Source organism: Phyllostomus discolor, chromosome 7 (assembly GCF_004126475.2).
Source record: "Phyllostomus discolor isolate MPI-MPIP mPhyDis1 chromosome 7, mPhyDis1.pri.v3, whole genome shotgun sequence".
Taxonomy (NCBI): domain Eukaryota; kingdom Metazoa; phylum Chordata; class Mammalia; order Chiroptera; family Phyllostomidae; genus Phyllostomus; species Phyllostomus discolor.
This window is the reverse complement of record NC_040909.2, coordinates 45,743,516-45,758,866: the sequence shown is the minus strand read 5'-3', so window position 1 is coordinate 45,758,866 and position 15,351 is coordinate 45,743,516. Positions and strand designations below refer to the sequence as shown.

The 15,351-nt window shown below is 39.8% G+C and overlaps 1 pseudogene; it reads right to left on the bottom strand.

The window, feature by feature from the left end:
* Positions 1–3,137: 3,137 nt before the first annotated feature.
* LOC114501335 overlaps positions 3,138–15,351 on the bottom strand; it is a 97,321-nt pseudogene continuing 85,107 nt past the window's right edge.

Genomic DNA, 15,351 nt, shown 5'->3' with positions numbered 1-15,351 from the left:
CTAAGGATCAATGAATCCAAGAGCTGGTTCTTCGAAAAGATAAACAAAATTGACAAGCCCTTAAGCAGACTCATCAAGAAAAAAGAGAGAAGACCCAAATGAACACAATCAGAAATGAAAGAGGAGAGATTACAACAGATACCACAGAAATACAGAGGATTGTAAGAAATTACTACAAAGATTTGTATGCCAAGAAATTTGAAAACCTAGGTGAAATGGACAAACTTCTAGAAAAATATAATCTTCCAAAACTCAATGAAAAAGAAGCAGAAAGCCTGAACAGACCAATAACAACAAAAGAAATTGAAGCAGTAATCAAAAAAACTCCCAACACACAAAAGCCCGGGACCAGATGGTTTCACAGGAGAATTCTACAGATCATTTAAGGAAGAGCTAACCCCTATCCTTCACAGACTATTCCAAAAAATCCAAAAGATGGGAGTCTCCCAAACTCTTTTTATGAGACCAACATCATCCTAATTCCAAAGACACAACAAAGAAAGAAAACTTCAGGCCAATATCATTGATGAACATTGACGCTAAAATCCTCAACAAAATACTGGTAAACTGCATCCAACAATACATTAAAAAGATCATACACCACGACCAAGTGGGATTCAATCCAAGGATGCAAGGATGGTTCAATATTCGTAAGTCAGTAAATGTAATACATTACATAAACAAAAGCAAAGACAAAAACCACATGATTACATCAATTGATGCAGAAAAAGCATTTGATAAGGTACAGCACCCACTCATGATAAAAACACTCGGCAAAGTGGGAATAGAGGGAGCATTCCTCAACATAATAAAGGCCATATATGAGAGACCTACAGCCAGCATCATACTCAATGGGCAAAAATTAAAATCTTTTCCACTAAGATCAGGAACAAGGCAAGGCTGTCCACTTTCACCACTTCTGTTCAATATAGTACTGGAAGTTTTAGCCACAGCAATCAGACAAGAAAAAGAAATAAAAGGCATCCAAATTGGAAAGGAGGAAACAAAACTGTCACTGTTTGCAGATGACATGATAGTATACATAGAAAATCCTATAGACTCTACCAAAAAACTGCTTGACCTAATAAATGAATTTGGCAAAACAGCGGGATACAAAGTCAATATCCAGAAATCAAAGGCATTTCTGTACACCAACAATGAAACAGCAGAAGCAGAGATCAAAGAAAAAATCCCATTTGAAATAGCAAAAAGAAAAATAAAATATCTAGGAATAAACCTAACCAAAGAGGTGAAAGACCTGTATTCAGAAAACTATATAACACTCAGGAAAGAAATCAAGGAAGACACAAACAAATGGAAACATATACCGTGTTCATGGATTGGAAGAATTAATATCATCAAAATGTCCATAGTGCCCAAAGCAATTTACACATTCAGTGCCATTCCTATTAAAGTACCAATGGCATATTTCACAGACATAGAAAAAACACTTCAAAAATTTATATGGAATCATAAACGACCCCGAATAGCTGCTGCAATTTTGAGAAAGAAGAGTAAAGTAGGAGGGATCACAATACCTGACACTAAACTATACTACAAGGCTACTGTAATCAAAACAGCCTGGTACTGGCATAAAAACAGGCACATAGACCAATGGAACAGAACAGAGAGCACAGAAATAAGCCCAAGTCTCTATGGTCAATTAATATTTGACAAAGGAAGCAGCAACATAAAATGGAATAAAAATAGCCTCTTCAACAAATGGTGTTGGGAGAACTGGACAGCCATGTGCAAAAAAAATGAAACTTGAGCACCAACTTACACCATATACAAAAATAAATTCAAGGTGGATAAAAGACTTAAATATAAAGGTGACACCATTAAAGTCCTAGAGGAGAACGTAGGTAGGAAAATCTCAGATATTTCACGAAGAAACTTTTTACTGACTTGTCCCCTAGAGCAAGGGACATAAAAGAAAGAATAAATAAATGGGACCTCATCAAAATTAAAAGCATCTGCACAGCCAAAGAAAACAGTACCAAAATTAAAAGAGAACCAACTGTATGGGAAAACATATTTGCCAATGATACCTCAGACAAGGGTTTAATCTCCAAAATATATAAAGAACTTACAAGACTGTACTGTAAGAAGACAAGGAATCCAATTAAAAAGTGGGCAAAGGACTTGAACAGACACTTCTCCAAGGAGGACATACAGAAAATCCAAAGACACATGAAACGATGTTCAATATCGCTAGCTATCAGAGAGATGCAAATTAAAACCACAATGAGATGCCACTTCACACCAGACAGAATGGCCATCATAACAAAGCAACAAACAACAAGTGTTGGAGAGGTTGTGGAGAAAAGGGAACCCTAGTGCACTGCGGGTGGGACTGCAGACTGGTACAACCACTATGGAAAGCAGTATGGAACTTCCTCAGAAAACTAAAAATGGATCTGCCTTTTGACCCGGCAATTCCACTGCTGGGACTCTATCCTAAGAACACTAAAACACCAATTCAAAAGAACCTATGCATCTCAATGTTCATAGCAGCACAATTTACAATAGCTAGGTGCTGGAAGCAACCTAGATGCCCATCAGTAAATGAATGGATCAAAAAACTATGGTACATTTACACAATGGAATTCTATGCAGCAGAAAGAAAGAAGGAGCTCCTACCCTATGCAACAGCGTGGATGGAGCTGGAAAACATTATGCTAAGTGAAACAAGCCAGGCAGTGAAAGACAAATACCATATCATCTCACCTTTAACAGGAACCTAAATAACAAAACAAAGAAACAAACAAAATGTAACCAAAGACACTGAAATAGAGGCCAGGCTGACAGTGACCACAGGGGAGAGTAGAGGGAGTTTAAGGGGACAGTGGGAAGGATTCACAGGAACAAACTTAAAGGACACATGGTCATAAACTAAGGGGAGGGTGGTAATGGGAGGGAAGTGGGGAGGGTTGGGAGGGGGGACTGGATTGGGAGTAAAAAGGAGAAAACTGTATTTGAACAATGATTAAAAAATAAATAAATTTAAAAAATTAAGAAAAAAGAATTTTATCAGCTATAGAAAAATCTGTACAGTTTTTATAGAGAAGCTGCACCTGGATCCATATTCTTCACAGACAATTTCCTGAGCACACACACATACTCCACATAGCCTTTTATTCTTCATCTGCATCTGCATCAGCATCTTCCTCCTCTTCTTCCTTCTCAACTACTGGTGTTCATTCTTCTTCTTTGAGCCTATTGGCCTGCCAGGGTCCTTCTTTCCCACTTCACTTCTGCCCTTAGCACAGTGTGCAGCAATATCCTTTTTAAATTTCTCCTTTAGCTTAGCTGATTTTTGTTCATATGATTGCTTATCTTTGGCTGACTGTTCAGGCTACATTTCACCCATTTTTTTACAGTATTTCGAATTGATAAAGCAGAGTGTTCACTTTTGATCTTTAGGCAATGTTCAGAGCAAAACAGAAAGAAGACAGATGGAGGAGGCCTTTTAAGAGCATTGGCATCTTTTTTCATTCCTTCCTTATTATCTTTGGGAGAAATATAATTTTTTTTTATCTCCCAGACATAGCAAGCTTTGTCACTCTTTGCCACATCTTTGAACTTTGACTTTTCCTTTGCAGGCATCGTCTTCCATCTCTCTAGACATTTCTTGGAAGATTTGGAAAAGTTGACAGAAGAGTCTGGGTATTTGTTTTTGTGCTCTTCCTGGAGGCTTTGCATGAAGGTTGCACATGAAGACATCTTGCCCCTCAGCTTGTTGGGGTCTCCTTTAGCAATGGTGACAGATGGCACCTACCTGGTGGTAGGTTTTCCTCAGAGTCTCACTGTGTGAATGTGTCCAATGGAGATGCTTCCCTTGCTGGGCTCCAATGTGAACTGGTTTACACTAACCCAGTCCTCAGGCTGCTCATGATTATTTTTATCACCTTTATTTATTCCTTCAATTGGCTTATCATAAAATGTATTTCTCACTCTTGAGAACTTGTCTAAGCAACTGCATTCAGATGGAGACCAGGTACCCTTGCTGGTCTCTCTGCTTAGAAGGCTCTTCACCTAAATCATAGTTAGGCCAACTGATTAAAAAGCTTGACTCAGATGTCTCTTCCTCAGTGATTTCTTTTTGACCATTTGTTATAGGTTGAATTAGGATTTCTGTCCACTACCCCAAAAGAATGTTGAAGTTCTGTTTTCCAGTATATTTTTTTAAAATTATATTTTATTGATTATGCTATTACAGTTGTCCTGACTTCCCCCCCTTTGCCTCCATCCACCTGGCACCCATCATTCCTTCAGGCAATCCCCACACCATTGTTCATGTCCATAGTCATTCTATAAGTTCTTTGGCTACTCTTTCCTATACTGTATTTTATATCCCTATGGCTATTCTGTAACTACCAATTTGTACTTCTTAATCCTCCCCTTTCATCCATTCCCTCTCACTGCTCTCTCATCTGGCAGCCATTCCAAACACTTTCCATATCCACGAGTCTGTCTGTTCTTGTTTACTTAATTTGTTTTTAGATTCAATTGTTGATCGATATGTATTTTTTGCCATTTTATTGTTCCTAGTTTTGATCTTTTTCTTAAATGAGTTCCTTTAACATTTCATATAATAATGTGGTAATGATGAACTACTTTAGCTTTTTCTTGTCTGGGAAGCTATTTATCTATCTTTTGATTCTAAATGATATCTTTGCTGGGTAAAACAATTTTGGCTATAGGTAACTGCTTTTCATGGCTTTGAATATTTGTTGCCAAACCCTTCTAGCCTGCAAAGTTTCTTTTGAGAAATCTGTTGACAGTCTTGTGGGAACTCTCCTGTAGGTAACTAACTGCCTTTCTCTTGCTGCTTTTAAGATTATCTTTAACCTTTGGCATTTTGATTATGATGTGTCTTGGAGTGAGTCTCTTTGCATTCATCTTGTCTGGGACTCTCTGTGCTTCCTGAATTTGTACGTCTATTTCCTTCACAAAATGAGGGAAGTTTTTTAAAATTATTTTTTCAAATAGATTTCCAATTTCATGCTCTTTTTTTCCCCCTTCAGACACCCCTATGATGTGAATGTTGGATCTCTTGAAGTTGTCCAGAGGCTGCTTATACTATCCTCATTTTTTTTTTTGTATTCTTTTGTCTTCTTGTTTGGATTGGTTGTTTTTTTTGCTTCCTTATGTTCCAAATCATTAATTTGATTCTCAGCTTCATCCACTCTATTGTTTCCCTGTGATTTGTAAATTTCAATTAGTGTATCCTTCATTTCTGACTGATCTTTTTTATGCTGTTGAGGTCTTCACTAAGTTCCTTGAGCACCCTTATAACCAATGTTTTTGAATTCTTCATCTGATAGATTGCTTATCTCCATATTGCTTAGTTCTTTTTCTGGAGTTTTGTTCTTTTCTTTCATTTGGGCCATGTTTCTTTGTCTCATGCTTGGAAGCCTCCCTGTGTTTGTTTCTGTGTATGAGGTAGAGCTACTATAACACCCTGTCTTGGTAGCATGGCCTGATGTAGTAGGTGTCCTGTAGGGCCCAGTGGCACAATTTCCTTTATTACCCAAGTGGGGTACTTGAGGTGTACCCTTTGCATGGGCTGAGTTTACTCTCCTCTTGTAGTTGAGCCTTGATTGCTGTTGGCAGGGCAATGGGAGGGATTTACCCAGGTCAGTCAGCTGCAAGGCTCAGCTGGAAGTCTGTAGTTGTCAGACTTCCATTCGACTTGATTACTTGATTACTGATCACTAACCTCCATCCATGGAGCATTAGCTGTGTGGGGGCAGGGTGGTGGTGCTCCAACATGGTGTGCAGCTGTCTACTGGGTGTGCAGGCTCTGGGTTTTTCTGGCTGGTGTGTGCCCCCAACTGTGTTTTGCTTGGGGCCACCCTGCCTGAAATATAAAGCAAGCTGAGATGGCTGTTACTTGTGCTGGGCTTGTAGATTCCCAGGTGAAACCAAGCTGTGAATCTAGGCTGGCTGATGCTAGTGCTGGGCCTAGAGTCACTTAGCAAGTTTTATGGGTCTTGGGAGCTCTCTGAGACTGGCTGTTACTTGTTTGATAGATTTAGGAAGTTGTGAAGCATGAGCCAAGATCAGCCACTCATATGGAAAAGTCATGGTTAACAGTTTGGGTGCGATGGAATCTCAGGGGACTTCCAGGGTGGGGCAGACAGTGTTAGCCAGGTTGATGGAGTCTCATATATGGCACCAGCTTGGTGAATCTGTGGCTGTGTGGGAGGGTTCAAAAAAGAGACAATGGCCTCTGCCTGCCCCTTTGTCCAGGAGAAAGCTGTCACACAGCTCTCACCTTGATGCCAGACACTTCAGTTTCCTCGGATATGCCACTGTGCCTTTCAAGCTACTACCCCTGTGCTGGAGCTCAGAGGGAGTAAGTGTAAGTCTGTGTGTGGGTTCTTTAAGAGGAATTTCTTGGGACTCCTGAAGTTTTTTCCACTGGCTTTTGCAGCTAGAAGTTACGGGGACTTATCTTCCTGGCACTGGAACCCTGGGCTGGGACTCCTCACCCCTGAGGTGGCCTTCCTGAATTTTTATCCACCACACGTGGATGTGGGACCAGCCCATTCTGCATCTCCTCCCCTTTGCCAGTCTGTATGGATGTGGTTTCTGTAGTTCTGTAGTTGTCAGACTTCCATTTGACTTGATTACTGATAGTTCTGAGTGATGGTTATTCTATATATTAATTGTAATATTGATGTGGTTGTGCAACAAAGCAAGCTGTGTTTACCTATGTTGCCATGTTGACTGGAAGTCTCCAGTACTTTTGAATGTAACTTTATTTGGAAATAAGTTCTTCATAGAAGTAATCAAGTTAAGATGAGCTCATTAGGGTTGGCCCTAGTACAGTGACTGGTGTCCTTATTAGACAGTGGGAAAGGGAATTTGGGCATAGCGATAAGAGGAAGGAGAGTCATATGAAGATGGATTCAGAGATTGTAATTATACTGTCACAGAATACCCAAGCCAAAGAATGGTTGAGACTGCCATACACTGGGAGAGACAGGGAGGATCATCCCCTAGAGGCTGTAGAGCGAGTCTTTGTAGCCCTACTGATACTTTGACTTGAACCTCCAGCCTGCAGAAGCGTGAGAGAAAAATGTCTACTGTTTTAGGACACCCAGTTTTTAGTGTTTTGTGATAATAGCCCTAAAAACTAATACACCCACTTCTTGAAGTAGCATCCATAATCCCCTTGCCCCATCATGTTAGTGGATACCTACGTTGGAACTGTGAACAATGTTAATTTTTAAGTGGTAACTATGGTTGTCTGAAAGGTGGATTTTGAAAACTTATTTAGTGCAGGGCACTGTAGAGGTGGTGACTTTGAAAGACGAGCTAAAGGTGATAATAATGGGGGTGAAATTATATCCAGAGAAAGCATGGAAGAGCACTTTCTTGCCTCTTACATACTGGATCTTTTATGACACAAACATATAGATGATTGAGACTTACACAGAGGCCCTGTCCCTTTTTTTGTTGTACTTGATTTTACTTTTAGTGTGCTGGGATAAGGAACTAACCAGATTGTTCCTCTGCTGATCCCATCCTCATTCAATTCCTAGTTTATACCCAGAGAATCTCCTTGAAGTTCATGCTGTCACAGGTAGACATGGGAACATAGGTGGGCATTAGGTATTACCATCAGACTTCAAAGAAAATTTTGGCCAAAGAATGAGATGGGAACATTGTGTTGTATTCTCTAAGCAAAGTTTTCTATCCCTGTGATACACACTCAAAGGGGAGTAATGAGAGAAGGTGGGAACACTGTGGATAGCCTACTCCTTCCCCTCCCCACCAGGGTTCAGATGTGTCAAAATTAATAGCAGGAAGCTACACAGAAAGTACAAAGTTATCCTTCTTCTTGAGAACCTCTGACCACCAGTGGTCAAGCTGCATTTGTTCAATTGGAAGTGACACTGTTCCCAATTTTCCATCTGACTCACCCTGGTATAATCCCCTTTCTCATGCTCACCAAATTGAGGATGACATGAAGAGAAAGCCTTGTTGCTGACCAAGATGAGAATATACAGACTAATTTTTATATTGCCCATTGAGCTAAAAATATCAGTAGAAACCACCATTGATATTGTATTAGCTTTAACATATTTCCTTACTAAGATCTATAAAATATATACCAACAGGCACAAGTGTTAATTGATGCAGACACCACCCACAGTGTCCATGTCATTATGGATGAAATGGGATATTCATATGGAGTACCGAGTCCAGTGGAAGAAAAGGGGCAGCATGGTTTTTCTCTCAAGGGGAGCAAAAGCCTTGGCCTCTGCTATGACAGGCCTTTATTGAGTTTCTCTGCCCATTACATGATGGTTATCGTTTACTATGCACAAATTCGCTTTAGGTGGTTACCTTTTACAGAAAACAAAGGAGCCAATGCTGCTAATCACATCAGAGGGATATTTGTAAATGAAAAGGCAAAAGTGGTTGAACCAGTTACACTCATCCTTGGAAGGTTTAGCATGGATTTTACAAAGTTACTTTGCAGTAAATGTCCTCAATTCAGGGTGAGGGAGTTTTAGCAAAAAGCAAGTCTCATAGCAGCCTAGGTACATTGCAGGCCTGATTCCCCATGGGAAAACCTATCCGTGGGCATGGGTCCTATGCATCTCCCAGTGGGAACTGGGTCACACCACACAGAGTGGCCTCCCACATCTCCCCCATTTGTTTTTTGTTAGGACCGCTGTAGATCCCACAAAGCTTGCTGCTTGCTGGTCTCCCACAGGACCCTGGGAAAATAATTCACAAATGTGTTAAAGTACACAGAACATTATTATAATCAGTAAGCAACCAGCAGTTCCAAAGACCCACATTCTCAGATTAAGCCCATTGATCACTGTTAGACAGTAATGATCAAATAGATAACATTCAAAGAACTCTGAGGGATCTATTTTGAGTCAGGGTCAGATAGCCAAAGGGCCATGAAACTTTGTGGAAACAAACTCATTTCAGGTTTGGACCCTTATCATTTAAACTGAGGGTATTAGCAAAGCAGGTTTCATAGGATTTTATGCTTTCTCCCTTAGGCCTGATTGTCCCAGGAAACCTACCCTTTCCAGCACAGGACCACACTCACCACCAGCATTGTTTCAGCCTTAGGTGGAGCAAGGGAACAAAGGTAGCCAAGAGATTAGGAGACTTCTTGCAGACAAAATGAGGACTCAGGCTATGTCAAAGCTGAGGGGTGGGGGTCCATCACCCCCTTTTTCTATAGCCCCCCAAGTCCTTCCCTGAGGGCCTTCCCATGTGATCATGTCTGTCTTAGGTCGATCCTCTCTTGAAGAATCTTACCCATCATTGGCTAACCAACCAAGCATTGAGGGCTAGTTATGGATGAAGTAAAAGGAGCAGAAGTGGCACTCCTGCCAGGGAGATAAGCTTTGTCTCCTTAGTGGCTTATGGTCTAAAGGTCGCTCACTCAGCCTTAGCCTTGTGTGTGTGTGTGTGGGGGGGGGTGTGGGGGTGTTACAGCTTCCTAAACCAGGCAGGGTGGTTCCCAACAGTTAATTATCATCTAAATACTAATACCTGCCTCATAGTAGGTGGCCTCTAAGTATTTTTCAGATGCATGAATTGGTCAAGTCTGTGGTCATTACTATTCTTGGGATTTGTTATATTCTTGGATGCTCTAAAAATGGGGATTGATTTTTGTGCTGATGCAGTTCTCTATAGAACTCATTTCATTTGGTAACAAATGGTGTGCATTTAAAAGACATCTTCCTAGGGGAAAGGGGGAAGCAGAGGAGTATTACAAAGCCAACTGGGCAGCCAGGAGTGAGCTTGTGGTCTTTAGTTCAGCAGCCCTCTCAGGTGAGCCAAATGTGAGAAACAAGGCACATTCTTACAAGCCATTCTCTATGGAGAAGCTGAAGTCACACTTACAAAATATATGTCAGATTATGTCCCTCCCCTGATTAAGACCCCTATATGCTCTGTCTCTCACCTAAGTCTCCATTCTCATCTCTGACCCTTTCCTTTTGCCTACATCAGCTTAATAAGCCTTCCTTCTGTTTCTTGAATCGAATGCTCATTCTTGCCATATAGCTCTTGTATCTTTTGTTTTTTCTACATGCCACTGTGGTGCCATTGGAATGTTTTAAGCAAGGAAGTGACATGATTTGTTTGAATGGATGGAGGAATTTTCAGTGACTCGTGGTGGCTGGGAGTGGAAAAGAGGCATTGCCCTTCTAGCATTTATGTCTGATGCTTTTTCACTTAAAATATCCCAAAGTCATCTTTTGTTGAATCAATCCCTTCAAAGCTGCTTGAGTTTTATGTCCAGAGAAATTGTCCCAGGAACACTGTACTTACAGAGGTCCAGCCCAAGGGCTTCCTGATGGCTGTTTGAGGAGGTTTGGCTCATTGTCATTTTGAATGGAATTTCAAAAACCATGACTCAGAAAACATGCCAATGCTGAAGCAGTTCTCTTTAGGGACTGTTCTTCTAACACCTGTGTTGTATCAATATGCTCCTCCAGGTTGATGCACCAACATTTACAGTTTTGATAGGGAGGAGAGAGATTTGAGGGTTCTCAAGGAGCCCCAAGCTGAGGGGATCACACTATTGAAGTGCATTCAGTTTATTTCTACTGAACAGCTAGTTCAGTGTTATTAAGCACAAGATTTGTCAGGAGTAGTCCAAATAAGCTATGCATAAGGAAAAAAAATGAAAGATTCCACAATTTAACTGGAGATATTAAATTGCTCTGACTCTGACTGTGGATCAGAAATAGCTGTCCATAATGACAGTGCAGAAGGCTTTGTATTAAATTGGTCATTACTCAGCTGTCGGAGGTAGCTGTATGGGGAGTAAGAGCTGGTACTCTCAACTAACTCGGAACCATGATTTCAGGTATTGGAGAGGGCCTTCTGTTGCTGACCCAGTGAAATACTTTGCCCGCCTGCTCAGTGGTTTAGATAATTATTTTAAGAACAGACAAATTTATGATAGATGCATACAATGGAATTCTGTAGATCAAGAATGATCTAGATTTATATTTAATGCTATGAAAATATATCCATGATACATTATCAACTGAAAATCACAACTATAAGTTCATATAGTTTAATAAAAATTACAGATAAGCATCTAGTTTTTACAGCATTATGAGATATAATTGATGTATAAAATTGTGTAAGTTTAAGGTGTGATGATTCAATATGCATATATATTGCAGAATGTTTACCACAATAAGGTTAATTCACACATCCTTCACCTTACAAAATTACCATTTTGTTGTTATGATGAGAACATTAAAACTCTATTCTCATAGCAACTTTGAAGTATGTAATAACAAGTATTGGTAAGTACAGTTATTATGTTGTACCTTAGGTCCCCAGAACTTAATTTATCCTATAACTGAAAGTTTGTACCCTTTGGTCAGCATCTCCTCATTTTCCCCACTCCTCAGCCATTGGCAGCCACTCATTTCTATGAGTTTGATGTTTTTAGATTCCACATATAAATGCACTCATACAATACTTGTCTTTTTCTGTCTGTTTCATTTAGCATAATACCATCAAGGTATATTCATGATTTTTAAAAAGACATGAAGGAGATAAGCTTGACTATTACACACCTGAGTGTTAGCAGAGGCAATTTATGGGGTCACAGATTACTTGTGCTTCTGTGCAAGGGCAAGTCCTGGTGGGAGGTAATGCATAGAGGTGGACATCTCTTAAGGTAGTCATTTTCCAATACAAGTTTTGTCAGTCTGAAATGCTAACATATAAGACAGGTAAGAGTGGGATTGCTCTCACTGAAATGGCAGAGAGAGGAAGCAGATCTTTTTGTATCTCTGCTCCCTTGTCCCCCATTCCCCTGCATTTGTTCGAGGCATCTCCTGGGAACAATGAAATCTGGGGAACACAGTTTAGATATCACTGCCCTGGGGATGGGAGGAACAAGCCCTAGAGTGGGATCTTACAGCAATTATCTTAAAAGAAGCCATCTACACAAAAAATAATCCAACTAGCCTGGACTATGTACCTTCAAGTGTGCTGTGATCACAACAGTTACTAGATCAAAACATTAAACAAATGCTAAATAATCCATTATGGTCTAAGACTTAGTATCTTTGTGTTCCTTTGGTGCCATGGAACTTTACTGTTAGTGTGGACAGATATGAAGAGGCTTATGATTGCAAACCCAGCAGGCTGTTGTGCAGCTATTATGCACAAGAATAAATCCTGCTACTCAGGAAGAGCTGGGGCACCGTTATTCATTGCCAGTGGTTTGGAGAGGACCTTAGTTTGAGCTTTGAGAAATTATGGAAAAGATTTTTATTTGCAGAGCTTCTGGTATGGTGGCTGCTGAATTGTTTTCCAAGGGCAGAGACCCCTTACTTCTGGGGACAGAAGAAGGTTGATGGCCTTGACACACTGGGCACCACTTCAACTTAAACAATACCCTTTCATATATTGCTATGCCAGCTAAGGTTTATTTGAAAGAAAAAAATCTTCTGTAGAAAAGTACATGTTTGAAAACTACTGCTTAACATGGCAATCGGTATGCTAAAATTGGAAGTGTTTTTGCTACTGGGTCAAGTGCTTATTTCTGTAAGCTCAAAATTCAAATTCAAGACAAATATTTTTGATCTTGAGAAGGAAAGGGAAAATTTTATGCATTAATCTTTTGCCTTAGTTGTGATCATTTATTTGCTGCAGTGAACTAAGATAAAATTATGTTAACTTTTAAAAAAATAATTTTTCTTGGTAAATTGTAGGAGGTTTGGAAAATGTCACTATGCATAAATACAAAAACAATTCACCACATTCCCACATCCAGAGAAAACTACAAGGAACATAATTGGTGCATTTTAAGTTGCTTTTCTGTACACTCATCCATGTGCTTACATATTCAGATTGGTAGTGAATGGAAAGTTTTATTTTCTGTTCCTATTGTTTTATATCATATTGTGAGTATTTCCCCCATTATTCAAAGTTCCATTGTGTGTAGGTATCATAATTTGTTTTACTACTGTGTTCCTTTTGGATATTTAGGTTGTTTTAAATTTTTTACTCATATGAATAATGCAGGGTACCTCTTTATAAATGAATATTTAATAATACCTTATATTTTCTATCAGAGAGAGGCCTAGAAATATGATTACCAAGTAAAAGGTTGGAAGGATTATCTTTAAAGCCCCACACACAAACACACAGGTGCAGTGCTCAGCTTTAGGAGAACACCTCTACCCTCATGCAGGGTGAGTGGTTGCTGTTGCTTCCTCCTCAGCAGTGCACATTAGCATTGCTGTTGGATTTTTTGGGGGGGTGGGGGCAATTTGATCCATCTATTTAAGAAATATTTATTAACCACCTACTGTGTTATAGGCCCTATTCTAAACAGGGGGAGGTAAAGCAGAAATAAAATGAAGTTTTTGCTTTCATTGAGCTTATATCTAGCAGGAAGACTGACAGTAAACAAATGCATGAATGTATAATATGCATCATTATATGACTGCAGTAAGCTGCTTTTACAATAAGCATTGGTTGGGGGGGGTTGTGGTGACATCTGCCACCAATTATCTCCAAGGTCCCTTTCAGGCCCTTGCATAAGATGTCTTATTCATTTGGGACACTTTATTTTGTAGTGAAGTACATTCATTTATTAGTTCATTGTTTTCTTCTACATAATCCCTTTAGGATTTGCAGTCCTTTATTATAGGTCCCCAAATTAGTGCAGTGCTTTTATTCTTTTATTTCAATAATTATAATAATTTGTATGCTACAAAATTTATATGGCACAAAAGATTCAGTATGAAGAGTCAAGATTACTTGAGAGTTTTGCATGCCTGTTTCCTCTGTTTTTGTTGTTTCCTCACAACAGTGCTAAGGAATGGTGAAGGAGGGATAGTGTCTTCCTGCCATCTTTAGTGTTTGTCATTGTGTGGTTAGAGGACAAAAGTGAGATTTCTGAAAATACTGAGTGTTTCAAATACTCAGAGTATATATTTAACATGACTGATATAATTAAAGATCTTTCTCTTGAACTTGATAGTAACGACAGATACTCTTACTGATGTTAGGGATGTGCACCCAGTTTCTGTAGGTGTTCTTGTGCAAGGCAGAGAGGCATATGAAGAGCTCTGCTGTGTTTAGGAGTGGGCACGGCAGAGCATGGCTGCCTGGTGCAAATCCTGGCTCCACCAGAACAGCTCTGTGACCTTAGGCAAGTTACTTTATCTCTCTGGGCCTTGGACTCTCTCCAAACTATGGATTTTGAGAATTATGTAAAGTTCTTAGACTGCGCGCCTGCACCCTAAAAACGGCTCAATAATTTTAAGATGATGTTGTTGTTATTATTATTTTATGTTTATTTACCACTGTATCTTCAAGAACTGCTTGCAGACCCTTGGGCCAGGTGAATTATGTATTAGGGTCACTTTCTTACTCAATTTTGCAACTAATCACATTAATCTACTACAGGGGTGTCAAACTCATTTTCACTGGGGGCCACATTAGCCTCATGGTTGCCTTCAAAGGGCCAAATGTAACTTTAGGACTGTATAAATGTAACTACTCCTTAACAATTAAGGGAGAGCTCGGTGGTGCTGCTGGGTAGAAACAAGGTGCCAGGCTGGATAAAACAAGACAGAGGGCTGGATTTAGCCTGTGGGCCTTGTGTTTGCCACCTGTGTACTAATAGTTCTGCTCTCAAATTTCCCAGAAGATCTGATTTTGTCTGCACCCTCTTTTCTTCACTCAATGTTTTCAATTTCTGGCAACAACAGTTTCTGCTCCCCTTTCCTAACACCGATACATGTTATAGTCAGACACAATTTCTACTCTGCGCAGCTGTTCTGGTTCAGTATCCTTCTGGTGACCTCCATTATGTGACAATAATGGCTTCACCCAATATGCAAGGAGATCTGCTGAGATGATTGATCTTTTCTTGTGACTGGTACATCTCCCAGGATTATAATATTTTGTGCATCCCACCAACATTAGCATCTTCCACCAGTTCTCCAATTATCCAGTAATTGGAAACATTTTGAAACATGAGTTCTTATGTAGGTTAATGAACTTTGGACATTTTGGGGAAAATCTCTCTCATCTCATGATCACAAATAAATTTCCTATGTGTCTTTTCTTGTTTTCTTTCCTCTCTTCTCACAAATTCCCTGATGGAGAATTTTCCATGGACATGTGCAAAGGTTGAGTTGGCTCATGGATTGGTGAATTTTACCTTGACTGCACATTGGAATTATCTTCCACAGTTTAGAAAATACTGTTGTTGGGTTTCCAGCCCCAGAGATTCAGATTTAACTGTCTTGGGCGTGGTTATCAAGGTGTGGTTTTGTGTGTTTTAACAAGCCTTCTGGTTGATTCTGATGC